The following is a 14,067-nucleotide window of genomic DNA, read 5'->3' on the forward strand; positions in this document are numbered from 1 at the left end:
ACATTTCTGCCAAAATAGATCTGTTAATAAGTACTCTCAAACAAAAATTGTGGTTTACACTAATGTTGGCCTCCCTAAGAACAAACTGGCTACTGCCAAAGCAAAACGCTCGACGGTTAGAGAGCAATTCGCTCGAAGCTAGTGTGCTATATTTGCAGAGTTTATGTTCATAAAAGTTTTGAACAAAAAAGTTTGCTTCCCCAATGAGCACTTTTTATAAGTAGAAGGGGAGGAACCGCTTTTGAAATATAATCAGTATTAAAATATTTACAGTGGTCTATTTTACTATTCGAATTACGAACCCTACTAAGTCCACTGCAGTTACAAGCTGTGCATATTCAGTGTTGTTGGAATATAATTACTACTGCACTGCTATAGGGTCAATGGTTAATTTTTTTTAAAAAAGAAGTAACTGGAGTTCGTTGACGTCCTTCTGTGTACAATATCACAGTTCAAGTAACAAATATAAAAACGTCAACAGGAAGTTAACACCCTTTAGTCTTACGAAGTAAGAAAATTATTGCTAACGATTTTGCGCTCGAGTTATTTTTCGTAACAAACAAATTAAGATGATACTTTTGGATAACAAACCATAGAAATACGATGTAAAGTCAACGAACACCCAATGTATGCAGGAAACTGGGGTTTTGTTTGATGATATATTCGTAAACTACGTTTAACAACAATTTAACTAGAGCAACGATTGTCTAGCGCAGACGAAATCTTTTTAATTGAAAGTGAAAGTACCCAAAATTATTGATTTTGTTTCGTATCTTTTTATTTCAACATCGAGGGCCAGGAAAACCATGTTCTGGCCGAAATTATTATTAAATCAAGAGCATCTGGTTATTATCAGAACGAACAGTTCACGTGATCAGAAAAGTCTGGTATCAGTTGACGCCCGGACAATAAAGACACAAAACTCCGTCTGCGTGATGTCCAAGATAAACCAGGCAAGCCCCCAACAACTTCTTTTGTTAATAAGGTTTTCCAATAATGATTTGTGGAGAAATATGTATCCAAAATCTATCAACATTGACTTAACAAAAAAGATATGCTTCATAACCAAAGGTGGAATAATATGATGTTTAATAATTGCCGCATTAGCCGCTAGTAAAGCTGAGAACAACTCGAAAGAGAAATCGTAACGCTGGTAGGCTCTTTCGAATAGTTTGTTAAACTGAATCCTTATTTAAAAAATGTATTCAATTTTTCGTGCCAATTTGATTTTGTTCTAAATGAGGGGAATATTTTGCGGCCCAACAACAGACAGTGATATCTATTTAAAGTCCGGGTTATCTAAAACCATTATCTTAGGTTCACTTTGACCGATAAAAATTTTGAACTTATGTCATCAGAAGCTTGTTTTTGCTTGCTGGAAGATTTCTGCAAAAAGTACAAGCTTGCATTTAAAGTCATAAACAAGATTTATGTTGAAGAAACAGTTTTTAGTTGAAGAAACCGTTTGCAAAAAAGCAGAAATAGTGTTCTAAGTTTGCTTCAACTTAAAATTTTTTCTATGGAGTTATTTACGAAAAAATTTTCCTCAACGTTTTAAAATTGTGTTTAGAGTTTAAAGATTAGCCTTAATCACTTGTTTGTTTCTTTCAGTTGTTTTTTTATAAATTGAAAACGCATCTAATATCTGTAGTGGCCAAGTTTCCTTTTGAGATCTCCTCAAGTTGCTGAGATATTCGCAAGTAAACATTTTTTGAGTTGCAACATGTCCAATGCCAAAGATGTCAATTTTTGCTATTTATTTGATATCAATTTAAGTGCACAATTATACTAATTTCGTACATAATCCTAGCCTTAAAAAGTAATAATTAGTCTATCTTGACTGTATTTGATATCTTTTCAAGCCAACTTTTGTCTGTATATTTGTTGTTAATAGCCGCACAGCGATAGCTGGGGCTATTATTGGCCTTCTCTTGGTTTTTTACGACTCGACGAGGAGTATTGAGATTCTACAGGTTTTTTTCAGCAGAAAGCAAGTTTGTTCATTACTTGAATTTTGACTTCTTTCTGTTCGAGCAATTACCTCCGTTTTTGATTGTTGACTACTGTTTTCGAACATTGGAGTTTAACAGAAGCTTCGTTCGTAATGTATAGTAATTAGGAACTGCGGGTAATGTTCAAGGTGAAGAGGTAGGTCATTTTGAGATTTTTTGTTCCTATGTAAGTCACCCCAACTATCTAACAAACCCCCCCCCCCCCCCACCTACCCCTACCCCCTAACTACCCCCTCTATTCACCTAACTACCCCAGCACTACCCACCTCCCCAACCTGTCTACCCACCCACCGCACTTAGCTCCCCCCGCACCTAAAAAATTGTCGGCATTTTTAAAACACTTTAATGTGGTTTGTTGGGCTACTTTTGTTTTTTTCTCTTGTCTATTTTGATGTTCTGATTTTGGTGAGGTTAGGTTAGAGATTATAATGCACGACGATTCAACTCGTTTCCGGTATTCTACCGGCTATGATTTTATTTTGTCATCGCGATTTTTGTTACAACCATATGACGTCACAACTACTTAAAATCTGCTTTTTGTTCACTCTTTCATGCAATTTTAACTGAAGTGCGTGCACGACGTCACTCACTCTTAGTTGAGTTCTTAGTTGAGCGAGTTTTTTTCGTTCACTCGCGTGATTAAATGTTTGGTCACACTTGACTTACCTCACTCTCAAAAATGACTTCCTCACTTTGAAATTGACTTTTATTTACTTTAATTCAAAGAGATAAGGTCAAATGGGTGCGTGTGTCACTCTAAATGAAGGTTATTTGAGAACAGCTAATAGAGGCAGCAAAAACTTATACAGATTTTGAATCAAAATATAACATATCAGCCTTCAATGAAAAGACAAATTTTTTCGGTCTGTCTTTTTTACTGTTTGTTTGAGACTGCAGATCTACAAAGCAATTGCGGCTATTTTCTGGCAATCGGCCAGCTATGTTCAAAAAATTTTGTTCAATTTGTTTTGTTTTATTTATATTAGTCATGTTTGGTTTGAAAAGGAAAGACTGTCCGGGCTGACCCTGCTTGGCATCCATATTCAAGAGCCATATATGGCTCCCTACGCGTCACACAAAAGTTTTCTTTGCATGATCTTACCATGGTTGCCAACTGGTTTGCTATTTATTTCACTTTTTTCAGACTGCGTTTGAAATTTCTTTTGGTCAGGTATATGGTTGCCAAGTTTTCCTGGTCACCATATATGGCTTGGAAATGATTGTCAAGATTTATTTATGGTGGTCAACCCGGGTGTTTTTTTTAGATAGAATATTGAATTTTACCTAAAATAACAATGAGTATAAATCTGTTGAAGTTTGTAATACATATGAGCTGACATTTTAAAAATAAAGCATTTTCAGTTTTGCAATCTCTGCTTATAAAGTTTCTTTTACAAATCCAGGCAAGAAGTTACCAACCATTTCATTAAATAGATTACAGATTTTTCTAAATTTGAGAAAAAATAACAATGCAAACCCGGTGTCCTAAAAGTTTGGATAAGATTAGTTAACATCGGCTAATGACTAAGCAAAAAGTATCTACAACCACCGAATTCAGCCTGAAGCAAATATATTTTTTAGTTGGTTATGTTTTTGGAATTATATTTCGTTATCGGCAGAAATTTAATAAAAACACCCACAGTTAGTATTCATTAAAACTTCGTACTTTAAGTTTACCATTGATCCCAAATATTCGTAACCCAGAAGCTGTTTTCTTCTTGTTAAATGGTAAGATTTTTCAAAAGTGCGTTTATGAGTGTACTCAAAAAAAGGTGAAAAAAAACGTTGAGACGAAGAAATATTTGCAGATTATGTCCCTGATTAATTTATCTGATCTCAATTTGGATTTCAAGAAGAAAAAAATTATAGAATAAGCGCCTCTTTATGTTGTAAAAATTTGAGAATCTATTCTGTTACCCCCAGTGTTTTTGCTACCCCCTCCCGCGTTGCAAATTATATGTTATATAGCACGTTACTATGTAAAAAAAATAGCACGTGCGCCTCGGGGGTAGAAAAGATATACACTATGCTTGGGGGCCGAAAAAAGAATAATCCAAATTTGGTTTCTCAATTTTTTCAAGGTTACAAAAAATATTACCTCTGAAAATTCATTTTTTCTTTCTTTTGCAAATTAGCAGTCCAAAAAGTTACACAGAAAAAATGGGAAAAATTACTTATCAGACCCGAGATTTTTGGCTATGCGTCTTTTGCCATTAGATTCTAAAGGGTTGGCGGAACAAGACGTCAACATTTTCTCTAGGGCGGATAGTTATTTTAAAACCACTGCTCAAACCGCATCACTTGGTTTAAAGTTTTTCAGTTAAATTTCCTTGAATTAATTTTTCAGGAGAATTTTTCAATTGGTTGTTTATGAAGGTTTGAATGTATAATAAATCATTTTTGTATCAATATCATAATTTAATATTATCATAATGACTCGAGTTGAAATTTTTCGATTTTAAAACATAACATAAGATACGTACACTATGGTACCAAAAAGCTACGTACACCTAAAGATTTTTAAAAAAGCAATAGAAACAACAAATAATATAACATTTTGAGTTCAAATTAGTTCTCTAATAACGCGTCATTACACCTTTAGCTTTTTTAACGTCTAGTAGTCGGTTTGTATAGTTTTCATACAGGTTTCTCACGACGTCTGCGTCAATTTCATTCCAATCCCAAATTTTCGTAATCGCTGCTTCAAAATCGCCCATAAATTTTCAATAGGATTCAGATCTGAACTGTATGCTGGCCATTCCAGTACCTCCCACTCGTTTTCTTGGAAGAAATTACCGATAAATTGCACAGGAGCATTATCTTGCTGAAAAATAAGGTCCAGGAAATGCATTTTTTCTTCGTAAATTTTCAAAATTTCCAAATAACCGACAGCGTTTAGCTTGTTTGGACACTTAACAAGCAATTTCCGTCCATCTGATCGTATTGCACCCCAAAACATAAGTGATCGTTTGTCCGAACTCAAATTTTTTGTGTTTTTTTCAAGAAATCTCGTTCCATTTCTTCAAAAAACTCTAACGATTCCGTCGCTGGTTGTTTCGTACCTCTGGAAATTGTATCGTAGCAAGAGAAAGCGTTATGAGCCACACGAATTTGCTCCAGTGAGGTTTTGGGATCTTTCAAAACATCGGCAACTAACTTTTTTCTGATTTTTTTTGACAATTTGGAGGGTCTTCCTCTCGATTTTTGGGCCTCGAAACTGTTGTTTTTCAGGTAACGGTTGTATGCATACTGTGCACTGGATCAGGATTTTAATTTGAGTTGCTTTTGTATTTTAGACCATGAAAATCCGACATTTCTTAGCGTAACAACTTGGCAAATGGTATAAGAACAAAGTGGTTTAACCATCTTTTCTGTTTAAGCGGAGAAAGTGAGAATTAAATATCTCTTAAAACTTCTAAATTTCACACCTTTTTTCACGCCTTGTCGCAAATCATGCTTATGAAGCACGAATCATGCTTTAAAAGCAGAAACCATGCTTTACGTAGCTTTTAGGTACCATAGTGTATTTTAGTCGGTTTGATCGTTTGTCGTCAATTTTAACCGTTGGAAACGGTGGTTTTTGTCGACTTCAAGCGTATGAAGCGTCGTTTATTGTCGGTTTTAAAACTTGGGAAGCGCCGCTTTGGTCGAAATTAAAGCTCTTGGAAAAGGACGATAATAGACAATTCTTACCTAAATTGTCGACGATAACGACAAAAACGACCATACCCGACAGTTCTTACATGAAAAACCGGCGAAATCGACAAAAAGCCGACAAAAAGCGAAGCTTCTTGCGTCGGTTCTCTCGCTATTTCTCAACACGCGGAGAGTCGAAATCAACAATTTCTTCTTTTCATCTGTAATTCTATTTTCTTCATTGCTGCGCGCGTGAAAGTTTTTAAATGGAAGTTCTTAAGTTCGCTTTTGAGTGATTGATTCCAATACATCGATTAATTAATTAAAAAATCAGCAGTTTTTTTCATAATAAAAATATGAAAAAGTATACGGATTTTCCGAACCGTCTAGAGTTGCGGCCAGACTCTTTCGGAGGGTCGCAGTTTACCCCAGCGACCCCGGCGACCCAACAAGGTCTGATCAGAGCCGGCTAGTATTTTGCACCAAAACCTGGGATAACGTTCAATCAACACTGTCAAAAATTTGTTTACTTTTTCCATTAATCAGAAGTCTACCTTTTTACACCTTGAAGTTTCTTTCTCGTTGATCATCAGACCATTTTGTTTTCTCATTATTCACATTTCTGGCTTTATTATGGCATTCAATTATTTTAACCTAACTTTAAATTCGGGAGCTTTTTTGTGTTATTTGCTTGGAGCAACCGGGAATTCTGCGGGGTTTATTTATCCTGATTTTTTGCCACGCTTTCCCAATTTTGTTAATATGTTCCACCAGAATTGTTAATATGGATAACTTTCAGGGTAACTTTCACCCTAACTCTGGCTCCAACTTTCGCTTACTTTCATTATTTCTTTTTATGGTGTTAAAAATTCGTTTTCAACACAGTAATTGAATAATAGAAAACGAACCGTGGCCACAATGACGGACAACATTTACGCTTTACTTCGCAGTTTTTAGAATTTTAGTAGTTAGCAATTTGAAATTATTTGAAAAATTAATGAGATTTGAAACGATTTATTTTTCATTTCAAACCCATTATTTTTTTTTCAATTATATCTACAATGATTTGGTACAGTATGATTTTGTATACACACACACGCACATATATATATATATATATATATATATATATATATATACATACATACATATATATATATATATATATATATATATATATATATATATATATATATATATATATATATAATTTAGTTGAAGTAAAAACGAAGAATCGTTATGAATTTGATTACGGTAAAGTTAATCCGGGCACTATCAATTTTAACTTTATATCTAATCATGGAGGCTCGGAAATGTGCGTTTGCACATAATGTTCCGACGACGCTCAAACACGTTTTTGTTTTGACTTAATTGTACACCAAAAGAGGAAGAGGCAGGAAAGTTTTGGTGTATTCATTCAAAACATCGCCTCAATCTCAATCTGCTGTACGAAATAAACAAAAAGACATTAGAGAGCCTACGAAACTTGACATTAAGGAGAGTAAAAAACACAAAACCCATATAAAAACAGCAATCATTACTTAAAATCAAATCTAAATTGTCTGTTTTTTAAAAACTTTTTGTAGAAAATGTCAAAAAAGCATAAGATAAAAACCAAACAAAACTATCTGACTTTCAATTTACCAGAAAATAAAAGTGACCATCTTTAAAGAGAATAAACAACAAGAAAACAGAAAACAAAAAGGGGCAAACTTACAAAATACGTTTTAACGTTTTGAAAACAATTAATTTCAAACTCATGAAAGCCATTAGCTATCAACTGAAAGCTTTCAACGGCTTTATTTATACCTTCAATCAAAACTAATGAGACCTGTTATTATACAGAATGTCATACGACTGCAAAAAGAACAAATACAGGCAAAAACAAAAAAAAATACAATTTTGCGGGGAAAAGGTGCCGAAACCTATAAATCCACAATCTATTCGCTTTCAACGCCACTAAGATAATATTCGGCTCATCATTAAAGTGCCATTAGTGTGACAATCGGACAAAACAGCAAAAGAGAACCTTAAAAATTGGAAATTGCCAATAATATTTTTCAATGTTAAATGAAAATTTGTAGTATCAATGTCAAAACCATTATTCAAATAATGAAACAGCAATGAAGAAACAACAATTAAAACTCATTTGACAACTAATAAGACCTTCTTTGCAGAGACTACGGTCAAATTTGACCAAAAGAATGAAAGTTCTACATCTCAAAATAAACTTTATTTTTTTGCAAACAAATTTTTTAAAACAGTAACAACCGTGAGTTTTCAAAAAAAAGATAAATAGACCAATTTCTTACAGTCTAGAAAGCTCATTGGGCATGTCAATAGTGATACTAAATCCAAAGACTACAAATTAACAACGAAAAATGGCGGAACTCAAAATTTCACATTTATTTTTACGCTAACGGCTGAAATTTTTCCGCTGAAATTATCAAGGATGGTATTTGGCGTTCATTTTCAAGTATATTGACATTTTAAAAATTTGGGTTTGATTTAAAATAATTCTGTTCTCTAACTGATATATAAGAAAGAAGAAACAAAAAAGCAAATGTATTTAAAACTATACTGCGCACAATAAACAGTCCAAAGAAACCGACTACAAAAATCTACAATCTGGAAAAATCTGGTCTTGTTCTTGTGGTTATTATATAGAATTAAATAATAAATACTTTCATTGTTACCGAAATAGCTAATTTGACCAGAAATTCTTATGTCAAAAATAAATGATGAATTTTGGAAACTTATCAAGTTATATTAGCTATAAAACCATTATAAATCAGCTGAAAGCAACAGATAGTTGCTTTAATAAAACCCACGAAATCAATTTAGAGATTTTAAAAACTAGACTCACTGATAGGACCACCAAAAGAACATAAAATTCTGGCAAAACTGAAGAGATCAACCAAAATTTTAGAAAGAATTGGCCGTAGCCATAAAAACCGTGCACTTTACCGAAAAAACATAAAATTTATCCATTTAAACCTTATTTGAACGTAACTGATGCCGACTTTCACTAGAAGTTTTGAATGAAATCAGACTTGCATATAATTGGGGATGAAAAAATTGCAGAATTATTTTAAAAAGGACAGACCCAAAATAAAATCTGAATCAATTTCCATTGCCAATGTCAAAGACCTTTCTATCGCAGCATGGCTGTTGAAAAGCACAATTGAGCTAAAACGTTGAGAATTGTTTTTTTCGGCAACCGAAAATCACATAACATCAAAAACAAATTGTGCATTTTCTATAAAAAAATGTTGATTCAAATTTTATATCCTGAAAACTTTCCTATGAGCAGGAGATAGAATGAGCCCATATCTGAGTAAACGAAGATTGCGTCATCAGGTTTTATGTCTGAAATAATGTTCAAAACGGACAAAAAGGGCCAAATATGAATACTTGATGCCATTTTTGGTGAAAAAAAAAGAAATTAGCTGCTGATTTTTCAAAAATTAAGCCAAAAATTTGGCCAAAAACATTTTGCCTAATCCTTTTTATCTTTAAATGTTAAACCTCCGAAACTCCTTGAAAAAACCGAAATTAGAAAAAAATCATTTTAATTTGAAATTCTACACTCGACAAGATTTCTAATGATATTACCTACATCCCTGTACGATGAATGTATCGACGGCAAAAATTGACTGAGCAAAACAACCAGTTGCGTATATATTTCCTCCCCCACTAAAGTGGGTTGGAACAACAAATTTTAATGTTCAGCAGTAATATTTATTTGGGTTTAAAGACTGAACAGATAAGGTCTCGAAATTAAACTTATAGAATTAAATAGCTATTTTTGCGATGAATTTTAATCGATGATACCGTTCTTTCTGGGTAAACGTTTCCTGTGTTCCATATATATATATATATATATATATATATATATATATATATATATATATCGATATATATGACGTCAAACAAATCAACACCATAATGTAGAGAACCAAAAGATCATATACATGAAAGGCACATAAAAGACCAGATTTGAAAAGATTTTAAAACAAACCCTATTAGACCATAAAAAAAAACAAAAACAAACGGCTCTTTGAAACAAAAAAAAACGACCCATGATATCACCTCAAAGCTCAGTTTTCATATAATATACAGCTTCCCCTTTCAATTATAGTAAATAATAAATACAACATAATGGAGGAGGGGCTATAGTTCATCGGTGGGCTACAATTGGAAAAAAAAAACAAAAACGATCACATAGTATTGCATATTTTTAAACAAAGAAAATCGGACATGATTGTCACATGATTACCGGGAGCTCTTATATGGTCTTTTTGGAATCAGCGGTAATAATGTTTGAAAAAAATCTTTTCCGTTTGTGAAAACGCTCAGCGTTTAGTTCCTACCGGCAAATAATTCATAACCAAATATTTCCAAATAAATCAAAACCAAATAAATCAGAACAATATATTTTAATAAAATGCTTAACCATGCTTTTTTTGATACGTGCTTTTTGAAAATCGAAAATTTTTATTTTCGGAATTGAAGGATTTTCAAATGTTTTTGACAACGTTTAATTAGCGTGAAAAACAAAAAATTAAGTGATCTGATTGGCCATAATGTTAGCACCTGCCTCAAAACTCTGTGTTATATTTAAAAAATTTTAGTTTGATGAACCTTTCTAATGAAAAGAACTAAACAAAAAATTGAAATTTTTTTAATCTTTTACATTTTCTTTCCCAAAAATGTCAAATTTTTTGAACGAAGATAAAATAAGTCAATTAGTAACTTTCCTTGCAGAAAGTTATTAATTGACTTATTTTTTTATTGCTTTTCAGTAATTGGCTATTATCAAGTTAATTTTTCTTCAGTTTCTAGTTTGATTAAGTTGTACTATTGCGAAAAATCACAATTATTGTGATTTATTTTCCAGTAAAGACTGTATCGAATTAATTGGTCTCATGTTTTCAGTTTTTCAACTTTAAGAAACAACATACTCGTAACTGCTCCAAAACTTTTAGTTATAAATTGCTGGTTGAGGGTAGTCTAATAAAACCACGTTTATTTTCTCAGTAAAATTTTAGTTTTCCTGGCAATCTTGAGGCGCAGATCTCAGAAAATTAAAAAAAGAAACACTGAATTACCTGAGTATTTACAGACTAGTGTAAACTTCAAGGCAGTGTATTTTACAGGCAAACATTACATGATTAATTATGACAATAATACAAAAATTATATATTTCAAAACAGATAAAGTTAGTTTTCAGTCATTAAGTATAGAGAGAAATCACACTTACATTAACTACCGATGCGAAAAAATCCAAACTTCATTATATAAATATTGCTTTTGAGAAATCACGAAAACTTGAAGTCACGCCATGAAACTTTACCAAAATTATAAATTTTTTAGTTAGCAACAAACTGTTTAAAGAAAAAATCTCTTAGATTTCTTTTGAATGTAGCGTAATTACCTGGGGAGAATAAAAGACATTTAGGTAACTTGTTCAAAACTTCAATACCTTTTCGGATTACGCTTTTATCGTTGTATTTGATCCTACTAACTGTTCGATGAAAAAACTTTCCAATTCTTTGATGTTTCTAGTTGTCAAAAGTAGGTGGCGAGAGTCATTTGGACTAATGAAAGCAGGTTTTCGATTAGTAACTAAGAGAAAGATGTAGCATGTTATTCTATAGTCAAGCAGGAGGTGAACAGGTAAAATTGTCTGCTGCAGCTTAATATCTGTAGATGATTTGAACTTTGAACGATGATAACACGCTTCTACTGCCCAGCTTAATTGTTTAAAGGTAATGATTAAATTGTTATCCACTGTGCTCAAAAGTACGGCTGGATATTGTAAATGGCTCATATCTAAAGAATTAATCATAACAGGGAGTAGGATTTTTGGTAGGCAGTCTCTCAAGTTTTATAAGATTTTAATACTTTGGGCCATTTTCGAGAGCAGATTCTTAATCTGTTTGATAGTTGAGTTGATTGTCTACAATTGCACCTAAATATTTCACTTGAGCTTTACCTTCATTTTTTGTTCTCGAATTTGTGGAGATTGCGGTTGAGTCTTTTCGCCAAATACGATAAATTCAGTTTTATCTGCATTTAATTTATGTGCCAGTGGACGTATAGTAGTCAAGTATATCCTGCATTGAGTGCTGAGGTGAATTTTTACAAACATCAAGGTCGTAATGTGATGTCAAAAGAACGTATGCAATGAACCCAGTCCGAAGTTTCATCATTCACAACTACTCTTTGCATCCTACCGCTTAGGACACTTGATAAAATTTTTACCGATGAATCATTGAATCCAAGACAATTCAATTTTTTTTAACAGCATAGTATGATTAATTGAGTCGAAGGCCTTTGAAAGGTCAAGAAAAGCACATATAGTAAATTTGTTTTCAATTAATTTATTTCTAGCGCGCTCGGTGAAGTAAAACTAATGCGTCTATTGTAGAATATTTTCTCCTGAAACCAAATTGCCAGTTGGTTAATGATTATCTTGCATGGAAATAGTCTTCCATCAGCGCTTTGTAAAGTTTCTCAAAAATTTTTGAGAGTGCAGGTGTAATAGAATTTTGTCTATATTTCGTTGGACTATCTATCTTGACTTTTTTGTACAAGGGAATCACATTGGCTAAATTTAACTCTGAGTGAAATTTTTCCTCCTTAAGGTGAGCATTGAATAGTTCTGTGAAGGGTCTTGCTAAATTTGCCGAAGAATCACTGAGAGCCCATGCTGGCAATGTTGTCGGTCTTAATGGTTTAGATGGGTTTAGCATTCTACGGACTTGTAAGGATTCATGTTTTGTTATGAAACGAAATGAAAAGTCATTAATTTTTGCAACTTGATGGAAACTTTGCTTTCGGGGGGAAGGACGTTGAAAAACGTCGCCTAGTTTGCTAAATTTATAATTCAAGAGATTTGCAATTTTTTTGTTCTCTATTAAAATTTCACCGAATGAGTTTCTCAAATTTTCAATAGATGTGGCTGTTTTAATGCAATTTCTAACTTCATTTATTAAATTCCTTTTTAAGTGCTCAGATTTGGATTTTTGAATGAGTTGCTTTTGGAAGGAGCAATACTCATTGTAAAACTTTGAACCTTTGGTGTTTTGGTTTTCCCAAATTTAATGAATTCACATTCAGTTGAGAGTTTGTCACGATTGATTTCTTCTTCTCTCGTTGTCGTGGAGACAAATTTTTTAGCTAAAGAATAAAGCGGTTTCTCGTTACGCACAAAAACTTTTCGTAGGGGAGCATGCTTTTGAAAAGCTTTCGAGAGGATTTTTGCAAACTCAAAAATTTTTTCTGTGCATCTTGGTTTGTGTAAAAGTCGCGTTAGTTTGAGCATTCTATCGTTTTCTGAAAATCAGTATTACTACAGTTCTTTTTAACAAATATGTGTTTGATCCGAGCTCTCTTTGTTGTACCAATTACAGTTTTGAAAATAATTAGTTGAGCGAAATGATCACTACTGATCAATGACTCGAAAGTGGCAACTAATAGAGTCTTCGGATATTCATCGGTTATCAGAAAATCTATGAGTTTTTTACTGTGGGACGTGATTATTGTGGGGTCCTCAACATTTATTGGATTCAAATCGTAAGGTCTTAAAATGGCATCCGATTTTTGTTTGTCATATTTGCAGAAATGTTTCGAATCATAGTCACCCATTAGAATAATTGGTTTGTTTTCAGTAGTCGCTTTATCAATGTTTAGAGCCAAATAGTCTACAAACTCGTCAAGCATTCTTTTTTGGGGACAATATGCAATGTTGACCAATGCTTTCTGATTCATATTTATTTTTATTTCTAGCCACAGGCTCTCAAAACTCTGAGTTGGCAGTTTTAAATCTTTTCTGACTTTACCTTGGAATTTTTTTGGAATTAAAAGCAGTACTCCTTCCGTTTTGCCTGTTTGTTTCTCGATCTCTTCTGAAACAATGGAATGATTTTTTACAAGGATTAACTGCAAGCTCAGAATCCGTGTCACCCAGTCAACTTTCTATTATTCCGTATATAGAATTAGTCCCAATATCGTTAAATACAGCCTTAAGTTGACCCATTTTTTAGTTAAGCTACGCGCATTTAAGTGAAAAATTTTAAAGTTGTCAGGTTGCTTTTTGAGATTTCAAACACGTCTCTATAATTGGAGAGCGGTCCAGGATTGAGTTCGATGTCTGCACTTGTTAACAGTAATAATAGAGCAATTACTTCTTGTAGTAGAAGACTGTATACTTGTTAAAGCGTTAGATATAAAGTTTTTATCGGGAATTGTTTTTTTCCTATGTTTATCAAAAATCATTTCTGCTGATCTGATCACTGTAGCCATGGGAATAGGGTAAGCCAAATTTGAGCAGATCAGCAAAAATACGAGGCTTGATTTCAAGTTACGAGTTGAGTACATAGGCATTAAACAAATATTTGGCCTAACAATGAGA

The sequence above is a fragment of the Convolutriloba macropyga genome, chromosome 15 (assembly GCF_964194025.1).
Source record: "Convolutriloba macropyga chromosome 15, txConMacr16.3, whole genome shotgun sequence".
Classification (NCBI taxonomy): domain Eukaryota; kingdom Metazoa; phylum Xenacoelomorpha; order Acoela; family Convolutidae; genus Convolutriloba; species Convolutriloba macropyga.